The sequence below is a fragment of the Adiantum capillus-veneris genome, chromosome 29 (genome assembly GCF_014529385.1).
Source record: "Adiantum capillus-veneris isolate H3 chromosome 29, ASM1452938v2, whole genome shotgun sequence".
Classification (NCBI taxonomy): domain Eukaryota; kingdom Viridiplantae; phylum Streptophyta; class Polypodiopsida; order Polypodiales; family Pteridaceae; genus Adiantum; species Adiantum capillus-veneris.
The window spans coordinates 72,629,997-72,651,045 of record NC_140959.1 but is presented as its reverse complement, the minus strand read 5'-3'; the positions used below and the strand labels follow the sequence as shown (position 1 = coordinate 72,651,045).

The following is a 21,049-nucleotide window of genomic DNA, read 5'->3' as shown; positions in this document are numbered from 1 at the left end:
CACAGGGGCCGGTGGTCCCCTGCCCCCAATCGTACCTAGCTAGGTATGAGGTGCCTCTCAAGCAGAAGCTCATGATGTTATGCATTGTATGAAAAACTTTGAGAAAGACTCCGTTTTCCTACATGAGAAAATTTCTGAATCTTCCTGTGAGGATTCTCAACCAACTCAATTCTACGACGTCGTCTCCCTTTTGAAACTAAAACTTCATTGTAGATAGCATCCACAAGAATAGACTTCCCTCATCCACCCATGCCATATACAACAACAACTCTTATCTCCTCCTTGTTCTCTAAAGGGGCCATGTTAAGGCCACCTAAGCCCTACAGCAAATTGCGAGCTCGTTGTTGCACAGATCTTTTGTTGGAGGGGTGCTATCAAAAACCCGATGCAAAACGCAGCTATGACAAAAATTTGTCGTGATCAAAAATGCGCACGCGATACGAGACAATCCGTATTATTTTCTGTGTAAAATTGACTTAACCACTTCAACACGGGGCTTTTCATGTCTCATGAAGGGTCCAAACTCTACTTTACATTGGGGGGCCACGGGTCCTTTATAGGGATCTGGCTTTTTATTGGCCCGTTTTCCTTAGCTTCTTCAACTTCAGAACATCTCTCTTCCTCTCCTCTAGATTATTAACTCCCGCTTGCTTATTGGGAAGGCTTTGCTTGCGATTATTAGCTTGTTGGAAGACGATTAACTATTAGTAACACTTCCAGCGATTATTTGCTTAATAAGAACCTACTTGGTAAGAGAAGGTGCACGCAGAGAATTAGCGAGTAAGCTTTGTGCGAGACCGTGAGCTGAGCAACACGCACGGTGTGGTAAGTGGCAAAGCAGGTCATCCCCCCCCCCCCCCCCCCCCCCCCCCACCATACTGCAACAAATATTATATTTGGGGATTAGTATAGTGATTATTATCGTGTGTGTAGCTTGGTATCGGTGAGGACTGTCATCGTGCCATGGCGAGCTCCTCTAAGCCGTCCTACGCCGAAGCAGTGTCAGGCAAGGAACAACCCGACGCTCTCAAGGCTATCGAGCCGACCGGCGTCCTTGGGAAACCGAGCGCCGATGATAGCGGTCAAAGCTCCCTTACTAATCTGAGTAAGGAGGAACTGAAACAAAGAAAGACGCAGGTGGAAAAAGACCTAGCGGCAATCTTGTGTGCATTGTCATTGAACAAAAGGTCGCGTGAAGATTCGGCGTCGTAGGAGGATGCTGCTAAAGTGGCCAAAGGGGACAGAGCTTTCCAAGCACTGAAGAAGGCGCTCCCGCAGCGTGTCGAGGTGGAAGATGCCGTTACGGTGGTTGTTCCCCCTGCCATAGTGAAAAAACAAATGGCGGAGGTAGCAAATTCCACTTTGGTGTTCGGGTTTATGGGGAGAGTTTCCAATAGAATTGAGCTCTGGAATTGGCTTAGCAGTCCACTGGTGTTGAATCAACACGGCTCGGTAATATTCACCCAATATATAGCAAAAGGATTCGTGTCAGTTGAGTTCAATGACAGTGCAATGGTTGAGAAGGTTTTGGCGAAAAGCTCGTTGTTCTTCAATCGTACGCCGTTGTGCGTGATCCCTTGGGACCCTCTGTTTGAATCTAACGAGGCATTCAAGGATCTCTGCCCAGGATGGGTGGAGTTTGGCAACCTCCTAGTATGGCTTAGGAAGAACTTGAAGGACCTCGCACCCTCGCTTGGCGATCCATTGTTTGTCCCATCTGTCAGAGCCTCGGGGGTAGCAACAAACAAGGTCTGTATCTGGTGGGATATGAGGAAGCCACAACCAAAGAACTTGGTGGTGAATGTTGGGACAGTGCTAAATATCATTCCTCTGAACTTTAACACCTTCTTTGGGGTCTGCTTCAAATGCAACAAATTCGGACATTATGCGAGGGCGTGTCCCGCTGAGGTGCTAAAGCCTACAGAGGAGAGAAGTGAATCACATGCTACCCCACAAGGTGGCACGAATAAAGTAGATCCAACAAAGAAGCCTACTAAAGATATTGGCAAGGCAAAGGGAGGGCAAAATAAAGTCAACGCGAATAAAGATGTGGAGAAACAAGATCATGGCAACCGGGGTAAGGTCAAGACCACCCAAAGCTACCACTTTTCATCCACCGCTCAGCAAAGAACGACCACCCCAGTAATGCAGAAGATCGTGATGTCTCCAACTATTAGGTCAAAAGATGAGGGCTGGCAACAAGTATCCCATATTTCATGTAAACAGTTCAAAGCAAAGGCTAGGGCCTTGGGACAAATCCTTGGTCTCCCGCCGGATTTTCCAACGCCTCCTGTCCTGTATGACAATATATTCGAGGTTTTGGGGAAGACGAATCAAGAGGACCTTTTCACTTCCAAGCTGGATACCATGCAGGTTCCAGCAGAAAAGGAGCCGATGGAAGATGTAACATTTAATGGCCTAATAACTTATGTGTAGCGGAAATTAGCATGAACATAGTGGGCATTTCATTAGAATAGATTACTAATGAGAATTACAAGAGTTCTTGGGTGGAGAGAGCAACAAAAAGCATAACACCTAGTTAGATAGCATCAACAATACTTTCAAAAGAGAGAGAAATTAAGCTATTGACAACAGTTGAGGACCGGATTTGCATGGATCCGGTCCCCCCTCCAAAAGGCTTTGTATTATGGTTTCTCCCATCAAGAGAGACATTGTACAATACAATTCTTTGTGTTCCTTCAAGACTAGCTAGTGCAATGAAGATGAAAGCTTCATGCACTAAGCAAAACACTTAACAAACACAACTTGAATTATCCCCGTTCTCAGACCCAAGACCTCACACACCTTCGAAGATGGTGAGAGCTAGCAGGGTATGAGAGTAGATTGAGAGGAAGAAGGAGTATCTTACGAGAAAGATGTACATCTCCTCACATAATCACTCATATTAGCATAGCTTAGCTTAGTAATTAGCTTGGTAGAGGAGATGAGCATGCATTGAAGCTTGGCTCTTGGTTGGATTTGCATCCACATGCCAAGAGAGTGTTGAGGTAGGCTTCTATCTCACAAGCTTAGAGTAGGTGATGAGTTCTCCATTAAAGCTTGGGAAGAGATAGTCTTGTCTTTCTTCACACGTGAGATTGTGTGTGTGATAATGCCAAGCAAAAATCAGCCCCCCCTCTCTCTTGGGTGAGCCCCCTTGCTATTTGCTCTTCCTGCAGCCTCATTGGCCCTCCCCAAGTCAAGCCAATTACAATTAAGCAGCATAAGTGATAGCCTTCTGACATGTGTCCCCCTTTCCCGTTTTGTGAGAGCTTGAGGTAATTAAATAATTAAACTAAACTCTCATTGGACCCCTTTGCCTCCTGGCCAATAGGAATCAGGCAAGCCATGGGGCTCCTGAATGCTCATTGGACCCTTTGGGAGACTGCCCAATAGTCTTCTAGGAGACTTAATTCTTATTGGTTTCTTTTATTAAATGTTTTTAAATTAATTAAACTAGATTTACTCTAGCTTAATTCTCATTGGTCCACTTCAAGGGTCATCCAATAGGAATTGGTCACATCTTGTGGGCATCTGGGCTAGGGAGCTGACATGTGTCCCTAATTCCCTTTGTGTAAAGGGGCTTGTGTGTGTGTGTGTGTGTGTGTGTGGATTTCTCTCTCATCCCCTAGAAGAAGGGCTCGCCCCCTCCCATGTAGGGATGTGCATTGACTTTGGAGAGCACACAAAGCATCCAATTCCCCCTAAGCTTTAACCCTTTGGACACAACCTTTGAATTTTGGAACCTTAGCATTTTGGAAGTCTTAATGGGCTGAACCTTAGGGTCTTTTTAGCCCATTGTTGCACATGGCTCTTTTGCAGATGGCCCCCCCTTTGGATCCCTATTTTCCCTCCTTTGGATCCCTATTGTGGCCGGTCTGCTAGCTTAACCAATATTCTAGCTTTTTCTCCCCTGGCACTTCCCCACATTAAATGATCAGTTTAATATGAGAAAATCATTTAAGAGAATTAGATATTGATTATTATGACAGAAGAGGACAACCTGAATGGGAACTCTGGTGAAGAGTTCCTGGAGGTAGAAGAATTTGTCCCCCTTTCCCAATGATGGATACTCTATCTATTCAATCTTGGAAAGTGAAGGGACTAAAAACCCAAAAGAAGGGCACTCTCTTCTAGGAGGAAGTGAATAAAGAGAAGACAGTCAATTGCTGGGCCATCCAAGAACACCATCTGGATGCTCGATGCAAGAGAAAACAGGCTATAGGAAGAAAACTTATATTTTATGGGGAAGGAAGCGACGATTTCAGTGGTGTCTTGTTCATTGCTTACAGAGAGTTGGAGCCAAAGGTGGTTCTTAACCACCCCTCCGGAAGAGTCCTTGGTGTTAGAATCAGATGGGACAATCAACCTTTTACCATAGTATATGTCTACGGCCCCTGCAACGCAAAGGATAGAGCTAAACTGTGGATGCAGCTCAGGGATACTCCGATCGAAGGGGAGTGGTTGATGGTTGGAGATTTCAATATGGTCGAGAAAAGCAAAGACAAAACACGCTCCGCCAGTCTACTAGCTCGCTCATAAAAGTCTAAATGGCTGAGCTTGGGCTTTGATTGACTTGTGGGAAGTGGGCCCATGGAACAGCATGCCTGGATTCACCTACACAAGCCTTCAGTATGCCCGCACTACCTCCCGGCTGGATAGATGCTACTGCTCTCCTCAAGCTGGCTGGATATCATCGACAGTAGAGATGAAGGTAATTTCAACAAAAAGCCTCTCCGATCACATGCCATTACACTTACAGCTCAAGAAAGAAAAAGAGGGGGGGCAATCCGTCAGAGGGGAGAAAAAGCTTCTTGTTATTACAGGGACACACCTGTTCAAAGACCCTCTCTTCAGAAGCATCACCAAGAAAGCGTTGGGAAAGCTCAAGAAAGATGTGGGAATGAATAAACCTAGTGCTTGGAACGGATTTGTTCGGGGTATACAAAAAGCTATCAAAACTTCGGGTCCTCGGGTAAAAAAAGCCAATGAGGCACATATCAAACATCTCACAGAGGAGGTAGCGCAAGTAGCCTCTATGAAGGCTGCCGGACTGGCTACCGAAGATGAGCACAAGCGATGGCTCGAAGCTAAATCTCACCTGGGCAATGAACAGCTGGAGGAAATCAAGAAGGAGAGATTTCTATCTAGGGAAACTTTCCTGTAACCAGAGCCTTCTAACCAAGCACATTTTTTTAGGGCTCTAAGAGTGAGGAAAAGTCAAGGCCACGTGCAAGTGCTCGATGATGAGAAAGGGAATACAATTCAAAACCAAGATGAGATGGCTGCACTTATGCTCAAGTATCTGTTAAGGCGGTTACGCCGCTAGCGGAAGCTAAATAGCGAGAACTCAACCAACAACAGAATTTGTCAGACGAGGACGAAGCTTGACCCGCAGGCGCATGGAAACAACTAGGTGGGTGTCAAATCACCTACTCGACCTTCTAATGACAATCACTACCAAGGAAATCAAATCTAAGTTCTAAAATACGCAAGTGACTGAAATCCGTACTACGAACGAATGCTATACGAAACAGGATCTAGAATCATCGAATCGATCTCAAACTCAAGGGGAAGTCTATACACTAGGTAAGAACAACACCCTAAAGACTTGAACTGCAAAATCAACCTATAACCACTCCGTGCGGTAAACGCGTATGAAGACAGGCCGAAAATTACAGGTGACCGAAACTTGACCCCGATGGTACGAATGTGTAGCTCTACTCGTTGTGGTTCTATAGATATGCTGCACGCTCTATTCCGACACACGAGTTGGAAGAAAACTCACACCGAAGCTCGTAGGAACTTACCTCACATAGAAGTCGATAGCTCACACTCTTGGTATCTGTGCGTAGCTCTCACCGTTGCTAACACAATGGTGGTGTCGCTTCTCCAATGGCGGCCCCGTAGCTCGCGTAGCAAGAAGATAAGACTCTCTCTCACTCTCTCTCTCTCTCTCTCAGACACAGTCACGGCTCTCCAAAACTCTCTTTGATTAATAATTGAATCTCCCTTTAGGTTACAAAACTTTGGCTTATATACCTCAGCCTTGGAGGTGAGAACATCTCTAATTATTTACATAAGCAGGTGAAATTACGTCGGGATTACAAGCTGGAAACTCAATTGAGTCCCGTTACTTAATGAATGGCTCAAATCAAAATTAATGTCGGAAAGACATTTATTACAATCAATGGTTACAAAATGATGGGCGTGAGCAAAAATGCGGGTGTGATCCTCTGCTGGCTCAACACTCCCCCCCTCCGCGTTCATGTCGTCCCTGACATGACTTTTGGCTTGGTCAATAGAGTCCTGTCGTCTTGAGCATCTGCAAATGTGATTCGTAGCGTAGGTTGCCGATGGTCAAGGTTGGGCCGAATATTTTGCTTTCGTGAGTGAAAAAGCCGGTGTAGAACGCTTCTTCGAATGTTTGCATGTGGAAGCTAGGCAAAAACATAATTCTTTGGTATAAGAGATGTAACACCTTTGGTGAGGGCTGCAATGAAAGATCATACATCATATCCGTCACTGTGTCGGCCGTCGATAGTAGACTTGAGGTCGTAGCTTTATCTGGCGCGAACACTTCAATGCATGCTAAGAGAGTCTTGCAGATTTTCTTTAGCATCTGACACGAAAGGTCAGGAGAGCCAGTAAAGAGTTTGATGGTGCCCGTTAGGGTTTTCACCATGTAGGCTTTACCTATTCTCTCTCCTTCCTTTGGTCCTGGCATCCTTGGGTAATTAAGCCAATTTGGCTTCTTTTCTGCAATCCTGCCATGCTCTTTCCAGCTTCTGACTCTTGGCACCGGGCAGAAGGTTGCATCCTCCCGAATCTCCTTTGGAGCCTCTACCAAGTAGATGAGGTAGGCTTGGTATTTGTTCAGCCAACCTTTCCTCCATCTAGGTTGAGAATCTACAATCTTCTTTGATTGTTCATCCTTTGTGATGTCGCCTTCGTAAAGAGCGACATACTGCTCCTCCTCTATTCTCTTTTTCGTCTTTATCACTTCAAATTTCATCAGAGGGAAAGGCAGGCTTGGTTGCATCCACTCTTCATGGAGCACTTTTGTGTCTAAACCTTGAAGTCTAATGGAGATGAGGAGTCTCCTTTCCCATTCCATTTCCGCCTTGGCACTTTCCTCTGTTGACTTTTCTATTTGGTCCTGGAGCTTTTGTTCTTCTTCTTCAGAGATTCCTGAAGTTGAGGCCACTTCTTGAACTGGGGCTGGATCTTCAATTGTGGTTGCCTCTCCAGTTTCTGGTAGCTCTATGGCTGCTCTCCCTGCTTCTTCTTGTGGTGTCTCTGTTTCTCTTCTTTGTTGCTCTTGGAGGTCTTGGAGCTGTTTGCGGAGGGCCTCATTTTCTGTCCTTAGTGTTTGGTTTTCTGATGTGAGCCTCTCCTCTGCAGCCAATGATCCCTCCGCCATGTGCAATCTTTGTACTTGCTCTAACCTCAGCTCTCTTTGCAAACTTCTGACCTGCTCTTCCAGAGCTGGTACGAGGGCTCCCTCTTGTTCTGTTCCTGCTCTGCTAGCTCTAGGGGTGGTCCTGAGTCTCATGATTGTCCGTTCTTGAAGTTCGACTCTTTCCCTTAGCTCAATGAGCTCATCCTTGGCTGCCTCCAGCTCATCTTCTATTCGCTCCTTTGCTTCCTGTGAACTTGTTACCTCTCTTGAAGCTTCGGCTAGTTGGAGTATCAAGCCGTCTCTCTCGTTTTCTGCGTCGTAGAGTGATGCTTTATGACTTTCAGATTCAGTCATAGCATTCTCTAACTGCTTCTGCAACTCTGCTTCCTTTTGTTTTGCTGTCTCAAGTGCTACTTCTTTTGCTCTGGATCTTTCTTTAATCTTGCTGAGCAGTTCATGCACCATGTGCATGTCTTTTTCATCATCATCTGTCAACTTGACAGCTCTTTCTGCCACCGCCTCCAATGGCTTCGGCTCGTCCATTTTTTCTTCACTCTCCATTGTACCCTTTGTCTTTTCTTTCGTCCCTTTCCGATCATCTTGCTTCCGTAGGGATATCCCATAAACTGCCTCCAGGGCCTCTTCTTCACTGTATCCGATAGCGACCAGATCCTCATAATCATCTTTCTTTTGCTTAACTGGATCTATCTCCTTTTCCTTGGTCCCGGCCTCCGGCTTTTCCATAACTTCTGTTTCTATTTCTATTGGGTTTCCTCCACAATAATTTCCATTTCTTCGGGCTGGGTACAACAGTAAAAGAGGGCTGATTGTCCTCAGTCATCTTGGCTTTCCCTTTGTTTGCTTGCCCGTCTTTCTTTGAGGTTCAGTAGACTCATCTACTTTCTTCTTCCCCTTGTCGTCCTTTTGCAGCTCAGCTTTTAAAAGCTGTACTTCCTCTTCAGTATAAGGCTCGACAGGTTGTTGCTCCAGTATGGCCTCCGACTCCTCATAAGCTCTAATATATTGATCGTATTGATCAACATGTGGCCTGGCTGAGCTGGTTCCGACTTTACTGGGGTCTGGCACCCACATTTCTTCAAAGTCCCCCTTTAGAGCTCTTTCCGCTCTAAACTGCTCCACCAGCCTTTCCATTCTTGCGGCTTTTTGACTTTTGGTTTGCTTGGGATCGGCCTTCTTCTTCACTTTCTTCTTGAGCGGCTCGTCCACGGCCTCCTCAGGTTCTGAAACTATTTCTAGTTTTCGGCGTGCTCTTGTGGATGCCCTCTTGGATACTTCTTGTTGTTCTTCCTCTTTATCGGCTTCTCTAAGCCACTCATTCTGGGAGGGAATCTGGGCCCTTGATCCCTAGCTCCAATAGCTTCATAAGCTATTCTTGTTAGGATTTCTCCTCCTCCTATGTACTTTGGCTTCTGGTTGTGCATGGCGATTACTTGCTCGTGGATGTATTGAGCATAATTCACCTCTTTTGGCATGTTGCTTTTCAATGCCCATGTGATGGTTGTCGCAATGGCATGGGGTGGTGTAGTATACTTCTGCGGTCTTTTACCACACACATGGAAAAATTGGTTGTATAATCGGCAAAGGGTTGCCGCTCGTTGATCTGCCATATCTCCGTAGGTTGTATTTTGTTTCTTTGATCCATAGACCTCTATGGCTTCCCTTCTTTCTCTGACAGAACTCCCTTTGTTGTGCAGCTTCAATGCATCTGCAATGAGCTGTGGAGTGATCTGTACTTCAACTGTTTCTCCATCCATGGCTGTCAACGTGGCTTTCCCATCCTTCTGAATGGATGTTGCCAACTCATACACTCTTCTTGTGTCTACACCTGATGGTCTCGAGGTGAAGAACCTGTGTAAGTCAGCCTTTTCCAGGTATTTGCTTATGTTCTCTGTTCTGCTATAATCCACTAATTCTCGTGGGATCATAGGTACATCGATCGATTGCCCTTGAGGATCTCTGAAAGTCCCTTGGTAGATCTTTATTCCCTCTTTTTCTAGTACTGCTTCCTCCATCCAAGTCTTGGTTGGCTTGAGGGTTTCTGTTGGAATATCAAAAGGTTCTGCTTCTGCAAGAGCATCCTTGATGGTTGGTCTTTTTCTCTTATTTGCCGATGACTTAGCGGAATCCATGGATCCTGTAACTCCAATCATAGAAGTTAGCGTCTTTTTAGTAGTACTGAAAGCCGAAATGAAGCTTTTAACTATTCAAATGACTTGAAAATTGAAACATGAGCTATTCAGGGCCTAAGGATGCAATGTAGGTGAAAAAATATGCAAACTGGGCTCAAAAACATGCTTGAGACATCATACGCGTATGATGTCTTTTGTGTCAGAATGACTTCATATTGGTTGTGCTTGTAGCTGATAGTGTTACATGAGTGTCATATGCTTGGATTTGAGTTTGGATCCCATTTGGTCAAGTTTTGGCCAGTTTAGTCCAGTTCAGGCTCTTGGCAAAATTTTGAAAGGGAAATGGATTTTATGATCCAAATTGGGTAAAACTTGGTGATTACTTTCAAATGGCATGTAGAACACTTCTGTTTGGTGGTTGAAGCCCTTAGATGCCAAAATCACATAGTGAGACATCATACGCGTATGATGTCTTTTAGTGCATTTTTGGACCAATTTTCTCTATAAGCTTGGTTTTGGCTTTAGATAGGCTTATTCAGTGGATTTATCAAGTTTGGATAGAATTTGGGCTAAAAATGGCTCTGGAGACATCATACGCGTATGATGTCTTTTTCATCAATTTTTCATGGGATTGGTTCTGTGGACTCTCCATGTGCTAGTGAAGGACTGTTTATACTCAAATCTTGGTTTGGACTTGAATATGTTGGATTTGGGACAAAAATAGGCTTTGTATGAAGGATTTTCTCTTAATTGGGCTAATGGGGTGATCCACTTGACCAAATGGTTCCAAACTTCATATGTAGCATGTATTAGATATATATAATGGATGTATGATGACAAATGAGCATTTTTGGCTCTGTAAGTGCAAATAGACATTATACGCGTATGATGTCTTTTGTGTCAAAATGGTGCTTTTTGGTTCCAGATAGCTTGTAGATGTGTTAATCAACAATCCTACAAAGTTTCAATGAGTTTGGAGTTATTTTGACAAAATTAGGACCAAAAATCAATTTTATGGCCTACTTTGCGTCTTTTTGGTTTTCCTTGGGTTTTCTAACTCCAATTCTCATGATACTTGGTTCATAGGATGTGATTAACATGTGGAATGAGGCTATGCACTCAAATGTTGAAATGGATGTGAAAATCATGCTGTGAGACATCATACGCGTATGATGTCTTTTCTTGAAATGTTGGTCTTTTTGTGCAAAGAATGCTTTGTGCTAGTGCCCTAAGCCCTGCTAACTAGTTTTCAACTTAAAAAGTCATCAGTTTAGCTAAAAAGCCCCCTTATAGGCATTTCAGTCTCCGAAGTCGTCTTTTTGCCTTGGAGTTGAATTTCTTCAACTTTTCTTCTTGAGAGTTGCATTTCCAGCTCATTGGATATGTTGTGAAGCCACCTATTCGGTTGAACTTGACTTTGGCTCCCCGTTCTCCATCTTTCTCCATTTGGTTGCCCGAAAGCGTCTTTTTCACCATCGGTAAGTGAATCAGCTTTCTTTTGGGTTTTGCTTGCAAACATAAGTCATCCATGTATATTTGAAGCTGCTTGTGAAGTTTCATGTCATTTGGTCGTCAATTTTAGCCGTTATGCCAAAATGACGCTTTGTGTGTCCGCAGCCGAATCGGTTGTTCCGACCTACTTTTGGTGGTCCAAACCTGGAGATACTCCATGGTTGCATTGCCCTCGATGTTGTTAAGCTTCTGAGAAGTTTTGTGTCGTTCCGACAACTTTTTTCTGTTTGCCTCTTGCAGGCTCTGTTGACCTAGGGTTTTTCCAGTCGTTCTTTCTCGAGCTTTGAGTGCTAGAAACTCATCTCCTATACTAGGGTAACCCACCTCTAAGTTCTTGCAAGGTTTGGTTAGGCGGTTGTGCCCCTACCTAGCGTTCTTCCCCATTCCCCGTCTGCTCTTGTTTCTTGGTTTTGGTGAGTTTTCGCGACAAAAGTTAACGATAAGCATCAAAAGCTTATGGCAACGAGTCTACCTCTCATGTCTGGTGTCCTCTGAGCTCTCGTAGCAGTCGTAGAAGGCGGTAGAAGGTCGGATGCTCCTGTGTGCTCTTTGCTCTCTCCAAGAAGGTAATAGTGGAAATGAGCTTGATAGTGAAGTGAAAAATACTTAACTTCGGGCTTCCCGGATCACTTGTTACCAAATTTGACATGTGCTCCTATCTCGTCGTGAAATGCACTTTAGGATTTGAAATTTCTCAATTTGGACTCCATTTGACCTGTTTCTGAGAAATCTGTCCACTTTGCCAAAATTCTGTCATTTCGGGCTTTCCGCAACTTTTTCAGAATTGTACCCAATTTTTACCATGGGTTGCCCTTGTCATTAGGATCATCACCGTCTATTCTTTTCTTTTTTCCGATCTCATTTCACCTGCTTTTTTATTTTTCTTTTATTTTTATTAAGAAAATCATAAAAAATAAAGGAAAATAGCAAATTGAAGCCAAAAAATTCCAAACATACACGATAAATAGCTGGTAACCCTGTGTATATGAATATACACTTCTTTGTGATTTTTGGACTTGGATTACCACTTTTTTCCACTTTTTAGCTCCAAAAACACTCTTATTTAGTGATATTTACACATCTAGAGACCCAAATTCATCATTTGATCTCTTCTTGTTGCAAAACAAGGTATATAAGGGCATAAATATTATCAATATCCGCAATCAAACATAAAAATTGCAAAATCATGTAAGACACTGCCCTTGTAATATAATTTTTGTTTTTCTTTGTTTTTTTTTTTTTCCGCTTGTAGCTGCTTTGTAACTCCTGTATACCTCCCCCCCTCCTAGTCTGAGTCCTCCCGGACGACTATGAAGTGTCTGTGGGTGAAGCATTGTAGTTGTTTTGGTCATAAGTTTCCAATGCAATTGTAGAGCGATGATACAACATTCTTTCCAATAAAGCTGCTCTTTGTTTGATTGAAGGATTGGTGGTCGGGTTTTGGGTTGGTTTTGGCACTTCGGTAGTAGAATCAGTAGATGGATTCTTCGTTACCTTGTTGTCTTTTTTCACAATCCAAATCTGCTTCCGCTTTGCTTGTGCTTGCCACAAACTCTTTGCGACCCAAACCTGCTTTGTTCTGTGTGTTGATTTCCTCGCCTTGAAATACCTAGGAGTTTCCGTTGATTGTATGAAGGGAGTTCCTTTTACAAATCTTTGGGATCCAAATTTGCGTGCTGTAGCTTTGTGCCGTCATGACCTTCTTTGGAATCCAGATCTGTTTCACTGTCCTTGATTGTCGGGGATCACTCTGTTGTCTGGTATTGAAGACTCTGTTTTCCACCTTTTTGTTCTCTGGCACAGCCTTTTTTGGTCTCCATACCAACTTTGACTCCGTTTTTTTCCAAGGTTGAGCTGTTATATTATTGCTTGTCTTCCTTATCCACTGTTGAGAATTCCTCGTCGAAGATTAATCCGGTTGTATAGAAACTTTTGGTTGCCATTGCTTCTTCTTTTTCTCTGTTTGTTGTTTGCCCTTGTCCGTGGATTCTTCCTTTGGAGTTGGCTCTGCTCCTTTGGTGAACTTAATTGATTGACTTTCACCTTCGTATTTGATAAGCACTGATTTAGAACTCCAGTCAATCATTGCATTGTATTGCTTCTGCCATGGTTGTCCTAGCAATAATGGATGTTGTGTAGCTTGGTCTTCAACCACGTAAAACATATGAGGATACACATATTGGTTAATCTGTATATGTAAAACTGTGCATCCGACAGTTTTGATTGAATTCTCAGAGTAACTTTTAACTCTTGCTTGGCAGTTTGTAGTTTAGTGTCATTTGTCAATTGTCTATACAAACTGAGTGAAAGTAGGTTAGCTTGAGCTCCTGAATCCAATAGTGCTCTGGCTTTGATTTGGTTGGTTCCTACTTTGCATTCAATGATGGGTTCTTCTTTGTCATTCCCCATTTCTGTTATACTGACTGCGTTTATTCGTATTGCTCCTTCATTGCGCTGTTTCTGACGCAGTAGTCTTCTTTTCTCCATTCTTTCCTTCGCCTCGGCTTGCGCTTCCTCCTCAATCTTTTTCTTTTTCTGGACACGCAGCTTTTCTTGATGTATTTTGAGAAGCATGTCTTGGGTTAGCGGCAAAAGATACTTTTTCACTCTGCATCCACTAATCCAATTGGGCATTTCTTCTCCGTCTAATGTAGCAAGCTTGACGGCTCCACTTGGTGATAGATCTTTAATCACCAGAGGTCCCATCCCTCGCTTTTTAAGCTTTTAGCATGCTGTTTCAGAGTGTAAACTAGGACATAGTCCCCAACCTTAAACTCTTTAGTCCGCACATGCTTATCAAAAAATTCCTTTTGTCGCCTTTTTTGAGCGTAGATGGAAGCTACTGCTTTTAGGCGAAGCTCATCTAGCTTTTCCAGGTCATCTATTCTATCAGAGAGCTCGTGCCCTGTCCACTCTAGATCCTTAGCCACCCTTAAGGTTGAAATCAAGAATTCTATTGGTAAGATAGCATTTAGCCCAAAAACCATGTTATATGGGGTCGTTCCTATGGATGTTTTATATGCTACCCTATATGCCCATAATGTTGAATGCAACTTTTGGTCCCAGTCAGTTCTCGACTCAGATACAATCTTCGTGAGGACCGTGCATATGGTTTTGTTTGTTGCTTCAGCTTGTCCGTTTGCTTGTGGATGATACGGGGCTGATTTCCTATGGATTACCATGAATTCATCTAGAAGGATCTCTATCACTTCATTTATGAAATGTGTGCCTCGATCACTCACAATTTCTATTGGCAATCCATATCGTACAAAGACGTATTCATATAGAAATTGTGCCGTGGTCCTGGCATCTGCTTTTTGAGTTGCCTTTGCTTCGACCCACTTTGTTAGATAGTCTGTAGCCACAATGATGTATTGTGCATGAGTCTTATATGCAGGAGGTGAAATGGGTCCGACATAATCAATCCCCCATTTTGCAAAAGCTCTTGCCCCCATCATTGGTCTAAGCGGCATATCATCTCTTTTAAGTGGTACTTTGGTCCGCTGACAGTCATCACACCTTTTAACGTATTCCTCAGCGTCCATATGTAATGTTGGCCACCATATTCCTGCGGCTAAGACAAGTTTTGCTGTCTTATCACCTGAGAAATGGCCTCCACCTACTCCTCCATGAGCTTGCTCCAGGATTATCACATACTCAGACTCTGATGCGCAAATCCTAAGCTGGTTGTCTTTACCTCTCTTATAGAGTTGATCTCCTATTAAAGCGTAATCTCTAGCTTCTGTCTCTACAGATTTCTGACGAGCTTTTGACGTTCCTTCTGGGAAAGTTCTATTTGTGAGATATTCAACAATATACTGACTCCATTCTGGAGCGATCATTATCTGATATAATGTCGAATACTCGGCTGGCGGTTTTGATGAACATACAATACATACAGTGACATATTCATGTACGCTTTCTTTCATTCCTGGCCAATAGACTCCCAATTGTAACAAATTCCTATATGTGTTCCTTCTTGAACAATGAAATGCACATTCCTGAACATGTGCTTCGCGCAGATATATACTATATTCCTCAGGATTGATGCATAGTCGTAAAACATGATCATTTCCCAATTGATACAACCTTCCTGCAATCAATTGAAGATTCTTGGATTGCTGAATAGCAATATGTTTCAGGTTGTATTCTCTTCTATCGAACTCTCCTCCATAGGTTAATAGGTTAACGACATTTTGAGACCACTCGGTATCATTTCTATGTTGAACAAGTACGCGTCTGGCATGTCGTCATCTACTCCTATAGGGTCTTCTCCATTCGTCAATCGCGAAAGATGATCAGCTCTAAGATGTGTTTTTCCTTTCTTTACTACTACCGTGAAGTCGAATTCCAGTAAGATAATGAACCATCTCACTATTCTCCCGGTATTGCATGGTTTATTCACTAGGTAGAGCAAGGCTTGGTGATCCGTAAAAAACACAAACTTGTTGGCTAGAAGATAATGCCGAAATTTCTTCACAGCATATATCATTCCTAATCCTTCTCGCTCTGTTGTGGTGTAATTCTTCTCTGCATGGTTGAGCTGTCGACTGGCGTAACAGATAGGAAAATCCATGTTTCCTTCTTCTGGCTGAGCCAGAATGCATCCTATTGCATATGCCGAAGCATCTATATGCACATGGAATATCTTCTCCCAATCTGGTGATTTCAAGACTGGAGCAGTAATGAGTGCCTCTTTCAATTTCTTGAACGATTCCTCACACTCCTCTGTCCATTCAAAGTTCACTATTAGCCTGTAAAGTGGTTGGCCTATTATAGCGTACATGTAAATGAATCGTCTATAATATCCACAATGTCCCATAAAGCTCTGTACTTGTTTCGCATTGGTTGGTCTAGGCATATCCACTATAACTTTTATCTTCTCTAAATCCGTGGATATTCCGTTTTGTGAGACAATATGTCCCAGAATTCTGCCCTGTCGGACCATAAACACACATTTCTCAGGATTGAGACAAATGCGATATGTCCTACATTTCTCAAATACTTTTCTTAGGTGTTCTAGATGCTCATCTCTCAAAGAGAATGTACACATAAGTCATCCATGTATATTTCTAGAAACAGCCTTAAGTATTCTTTGAAAGCATGCGTCATCAGCCTCTGGAAGGTTGCGGGAGCATTGGTTAGACCAAAAGGCATAACCCGATAAGCATAAATTCCCCACTCCGTTGCAAAAGCTGTTTTATGTTGATCTTCCAGTGCTATGGCTAGCTGGTTATATCCTGAAAAACCATCAAGAAAGGAGTATGCTGTTTTCCCTGATACACGCTCTAGAACATGATCAGTTATCGGCAGGGGATAATTGTCCCTGATTGTTGCAGCATTCACTTTCTTTAAGTTGACACACACTCGGAGTTTTCCGTTCTTCTTAGGTACTACCACAATCGGAGATACCCAATCAGTGTGTTCAATCTCGTATATGAATTCAGCTTCCATTAGCTTATCTATCTCTCCTTGATTCGCTTAGCAAAAGTATCATTATATGTGTATGGTCTCTGTCTGCTAGGCTTTGCGTCTTGTTTCAGTGGGATTGAGTGTTGGCATATCGATGGGTCAACTCCCTTTAAGTCCTTATAAGACCATGCAAACACATCCCTATACTCTCTGAGAAGACTCAAAAGTCTCTCTTCCTCGCCTGGAGACAAATCTGTGGCTATGTACACCGGTCTAGGTGTCTCACCTGGAGCTGCTAAATCAACTTTTTTTGCATCCTCCGGTCCGTCATAAGATTCGTTCTCCTTCCTCTCTCGAATAGGTGGGGTTAATATCACCTTCCTATCCTCTATTGTGAATTTCCTATAGTGAGAGGGAACATCCATGTTTTCCTTGATTTTGACGTTTTCGTCCTCTCCACTCTCAATTTCTGTCGTCCAAACTTCCTTCAGAGTTTTCTTGAGCTCTCTGTACTTGTTTCTACGTTCTAACTTGGACTCCGTGTATTCTCTGTTGCGCTTGTTCTTTTCTGATTTTTCTGTTTCAGTTTTCGTTCCATTATTTTGAACTTGATTTCTTGAGCCTCTTTTGTCTTTTCGTAAGCTCTTTTGATCACTGCCTCTCATTCTTCCAGAAATCTTATCCTTAACACAATCTTCAGCCTTTACTAGCATTAGGAATTGATTTTTTCCTCTTATTCTAGGCATCGGATTGGTTCTAACCCCTTTTGTTTTTTTCTTTGCTCTATAGTGTTTCTGGCGTTGTTTAGTTTGGTTCGGAAAATCATAAAATCGGACATCCGTTATAGTTTCTTCGTTTCCGCTTGAATTGTCCGTTGACTCGTTGTCTGCTTCATTTCCCCACTCTGGATGATTGGGAATGTCGTGAAACACCTCTTCTTCATCTTCCTTTTCCAGTGTATCGTTCTTTTCAGTTTCTTTTTGAGTACAGTTCTCAACATGAAATACGGAACCACGTCGTACCCGTCCTTGTCGCAAAATTTCGTTGTGGGACCATCCGGAATTGCACAAACATCTAGGGTTGCTAGAATGTGTGTCCATTCTAATGGTTCAAACGTGTCCTCTGGAAAGGGTTCTCCTACATAAGTTTCGTCTTCGATAGCCCTTTCTAAAACACATTCTTCTCGTTTCAGACTTCCACATTTCGAAGCTCCACACATCCATAACTCCTTGGGTTTACCTAACCAAGCTGGAAATTCGGATCCCGCCAAAGTAGCTGAATCAAACTCCTCTACCGGTGTTCGGTTCACATCTTTGTAGCTATGGTCTTTCAGGTTCACACGTGTAGTGGTTTCCATATTTCTCAGGTATATGTGATCGTAGCCCCAATCCTGGACCATTTTCAACTGTCTCATGAATGGTCTTCCCAATATGATATCATAGTTATTCTCCTTGCCAAAATCGACAATAGCAAAAGTATGTTCGTATTCAATGCCGCAAGAAGTCACTACAACTTTCTCTAATAACCCCATAGGTTTCTCCATGTGTCCATCTGCTAATTGGAGTTTCAACCTAGTCTTCCTTATTGCTGGTTTCCCCCATTTTTTCCAGATTTCTTTTGTAGCAATGGCTACCCCAGCTCCGCTGTCTAGTATTGCCATTGTGTTCACTCCTTGGAATTCAACTGGTAAGGTTGTATTCCCCTCTTCACCTTCGCAATACTCTCCGACCTTGTTTAAGGGTACAGGCTTAGCGTTCTTTTGTGGCTTGCTCAGCTCCTCAATGCTCTCTTGCAATCTCGATGTTGGATCTTTTATCCCGAATTTCTCCAAGCATTTTCCTACAGTGGTCCACATATGTGGTCTTAGCCTCAAAAGCTCAGCTAGAGTGATAGTGCATGTCACTGGTGTTGACAAGATCTCTATCAATCCTTGCGAGTCCATGACTTTTTCTGATGAGATTTTCGTGAGGGAAGTGCTCTAATCTCGGATTTTGCTTCATACTCTCCTAAGTATGAAGGTAAGGTTTTCAGTGAATGAGGTTTGCTCTCCATTGTTCTAACAGAGCCCCCATCTCCCCAGTAAGATTGCAGATCCAAGTCCACTTGAGATCCTGCCTCAAATTCCACTATGGGAGGATTCCTGATGTCCTTTTCCCAATTTGTCTGATTAGCTTGGCAACTTAGCTCGTTTGCAAAGTTTGCCTCTCTCACTTGTTTCCAAAATTCATTGTAATCCTCATCTTTCCGTAAGACCTCTGTATGACTGGATGAAAACTCTCTATCTCCTGATCGGTTGTGTTCAATACTATGCGGTCATCCTTTTGTGTATTTTCAGGCTTTTGTGCACTGGGAGTCTTTTCAGCTACCCGTGAAACGATAGTCTCTTGCTGAATTGGGTTTTCCTTTCCACAATTCATTGTTTCTTTTGGTGGTTCTAATAAGGCTTGTGCAGTCTCGATCATTCTCTGGCACATTTCAAGTCTCTGCTTTTCCAATTCCGCGTTTGGGTATGTCATCCACCTCTGTTCTTGTGTTTGGTTGTTCTTTAACCTAGCTTCGTAAGCTCTCATCAGTGCGTCCAATGGTTCGTGTACTTTGTCGACTAGCACTGATCCCCCGAGCTTAAGCTCGTTGTTTCTTTGATACTCTTTTGTTTCGTTCTTTCCGGGCTCATCTCTCGTTTCCCGTTTTGACTCTCAAGTTTTTCTAATCTAGCTTTAGTTTGCTTTAGTTCCTCAGCTAGAATAGCGTCTTCACGTTCTTTTCTCAACTTCATGCGTGCTTTTCTAGCTTTCCATGTGTTTTTCTGACTCCGCGGTCCTTGACTAACCACTTCAGTCGCTAACTTTCCATTCTCAGGTTCTCTAGTGGTTTTCTTAGCTTGAGCTCTAGTAACAACTTGCGTTGGTATCAGAGTTTCATTTTCAGACCCACTGCTGGTAGGAATAGTTTCTAGCATATTCAATGTCGTCTTTTGCACTTTGTTTGGATTCTTTGAACAATCCTCAATGAAGTGAGTAACCCCACACTCAGTGCAATAAGCGTTAATTCTAATGATTTCCGTATGTGGGCAAACATTCATCAGATGGTCACCTCCACACTTGTAACAGGGTCCTAGTGCTGGTCTTGGTCCCCCTTGATTCGTCCTTTGTGGATAGGATGGTCTTTGTCCTGTTAACCCTCCATGAGCTATGAACATCAAGGTTCTTGCGTCCAAATTGTATCTCTCTTCATCAGAAGCACTTGTAACTGTTGGTGTTCCAACATTCCCCATCATGCCCCATGGTTCTGGTTGTTTGGTTCTTCTGGTGGGTAATACACTGTCGGAGACATGTGTGCACCCGATTCTTCGTAATAGGCTTGAACAGGCACTAAGGCTTGTTCTTCCTGATTCTCTAAGGTTGGTGCATATCTAATGCCCACTGGTCTTGCTCCTGGTAAAGGTGGTTGTTGTCCCAATACCGGTTGCGGTCTTTCTATCCCCATAGGTCCTGGTACATTTCCCGTTGGGTATCGAGGTACTGGATGTACTTGAGGTGGTGCTAATTGAGCAGGAGGTGCATACTGGCGCTCCCTTACATACCCTTTGTTGTAATAGCACTCCTCTGTTGGATGATTTGTCCATTTTTGTTCAATAGCACACCATTTCAGTGTTTTTGGCAATGGTTTTTGGTATGGTGCCATCCTTTTTAGAGCATCTTCTATCATTTGCTCTACATTTGGCATGGTTGTTGTTTGAACATTCTTTTTAGTGGTAGTCTCGCTCGCTACGGAGGAGGAGCTACTGGATGCAAAATCTGTATCCGCTGACACCTCTCCATAAACCGTACAGTTATCCACTAAGTACAATGCCTCTCTCGTTACTTGCTCGAAACTTGTACAAGCTTTCAAGTGCAAGTCCTTCTTGAGAGTGTCGTTCCTCAGTCCCTCAATAAAGAGAACAGATAGTCTGTCATCTTGTGGTCGTTCACGTACTGGACATCTCTCAATGTATTGTTTGAAGCGAAGTGAAGCTTCCTTCACTTTTTCGTGTTCTCTCTGTTTAAAAGCATATATTTGTGAGACCGTATTGTGCTTAATCCCTCGTTTTGAGAATTCCTCAGCAAACTCTCTTAGCAAATGGTCAATGTCATGGAATCCCCCTATGTTCAGTGGTTGAAACCATGTCAATGCAGTACCTTCTAGAGTAAGACCAAATCCCTCGTATTGTGTATGGAAATCTGTTATCTGCTCAGCTCTTAAGACTTGCTTAAAGAGTGACACATGTGCATACGGATCTCCTGAACCACCATACTTCTTTGGCATACACTTGGCTACTTGAGATGGTCTCATACGTCTATGATCTGCTACCAATCTCATTGCTCCTGTGTCTCGGCTAAAGCTTTCTCTAGCATCATGGACTTCATGGGTTACCCTTGTCGGTTCCTCTGCCCTGAATCTACTACTGGGAGGTAAATGTGATGGTTCCGCTTCAAACCTTGGACCTGGAGTGGTATAGGTGGGGATTGGAACTGCACTACCTCGATTCGTCTCCATTGACTCTCTGGAATGTAATGATCCCATTGGTCCGAGC

At 43.3% G+C, this 21,049-nt stretch overlaps 1 pseudogene; it reads right to left on the bottom strand.

Annotated features, from left to right (window-relative positions):
* The window catches only part of LOC147419395 (uncharacterized), a 36,752-nt pseudogene that overhangs the window by 1,301 nt on the left and 14,402 nt on the right, over nucleotides 1-21,049 (bottom strand).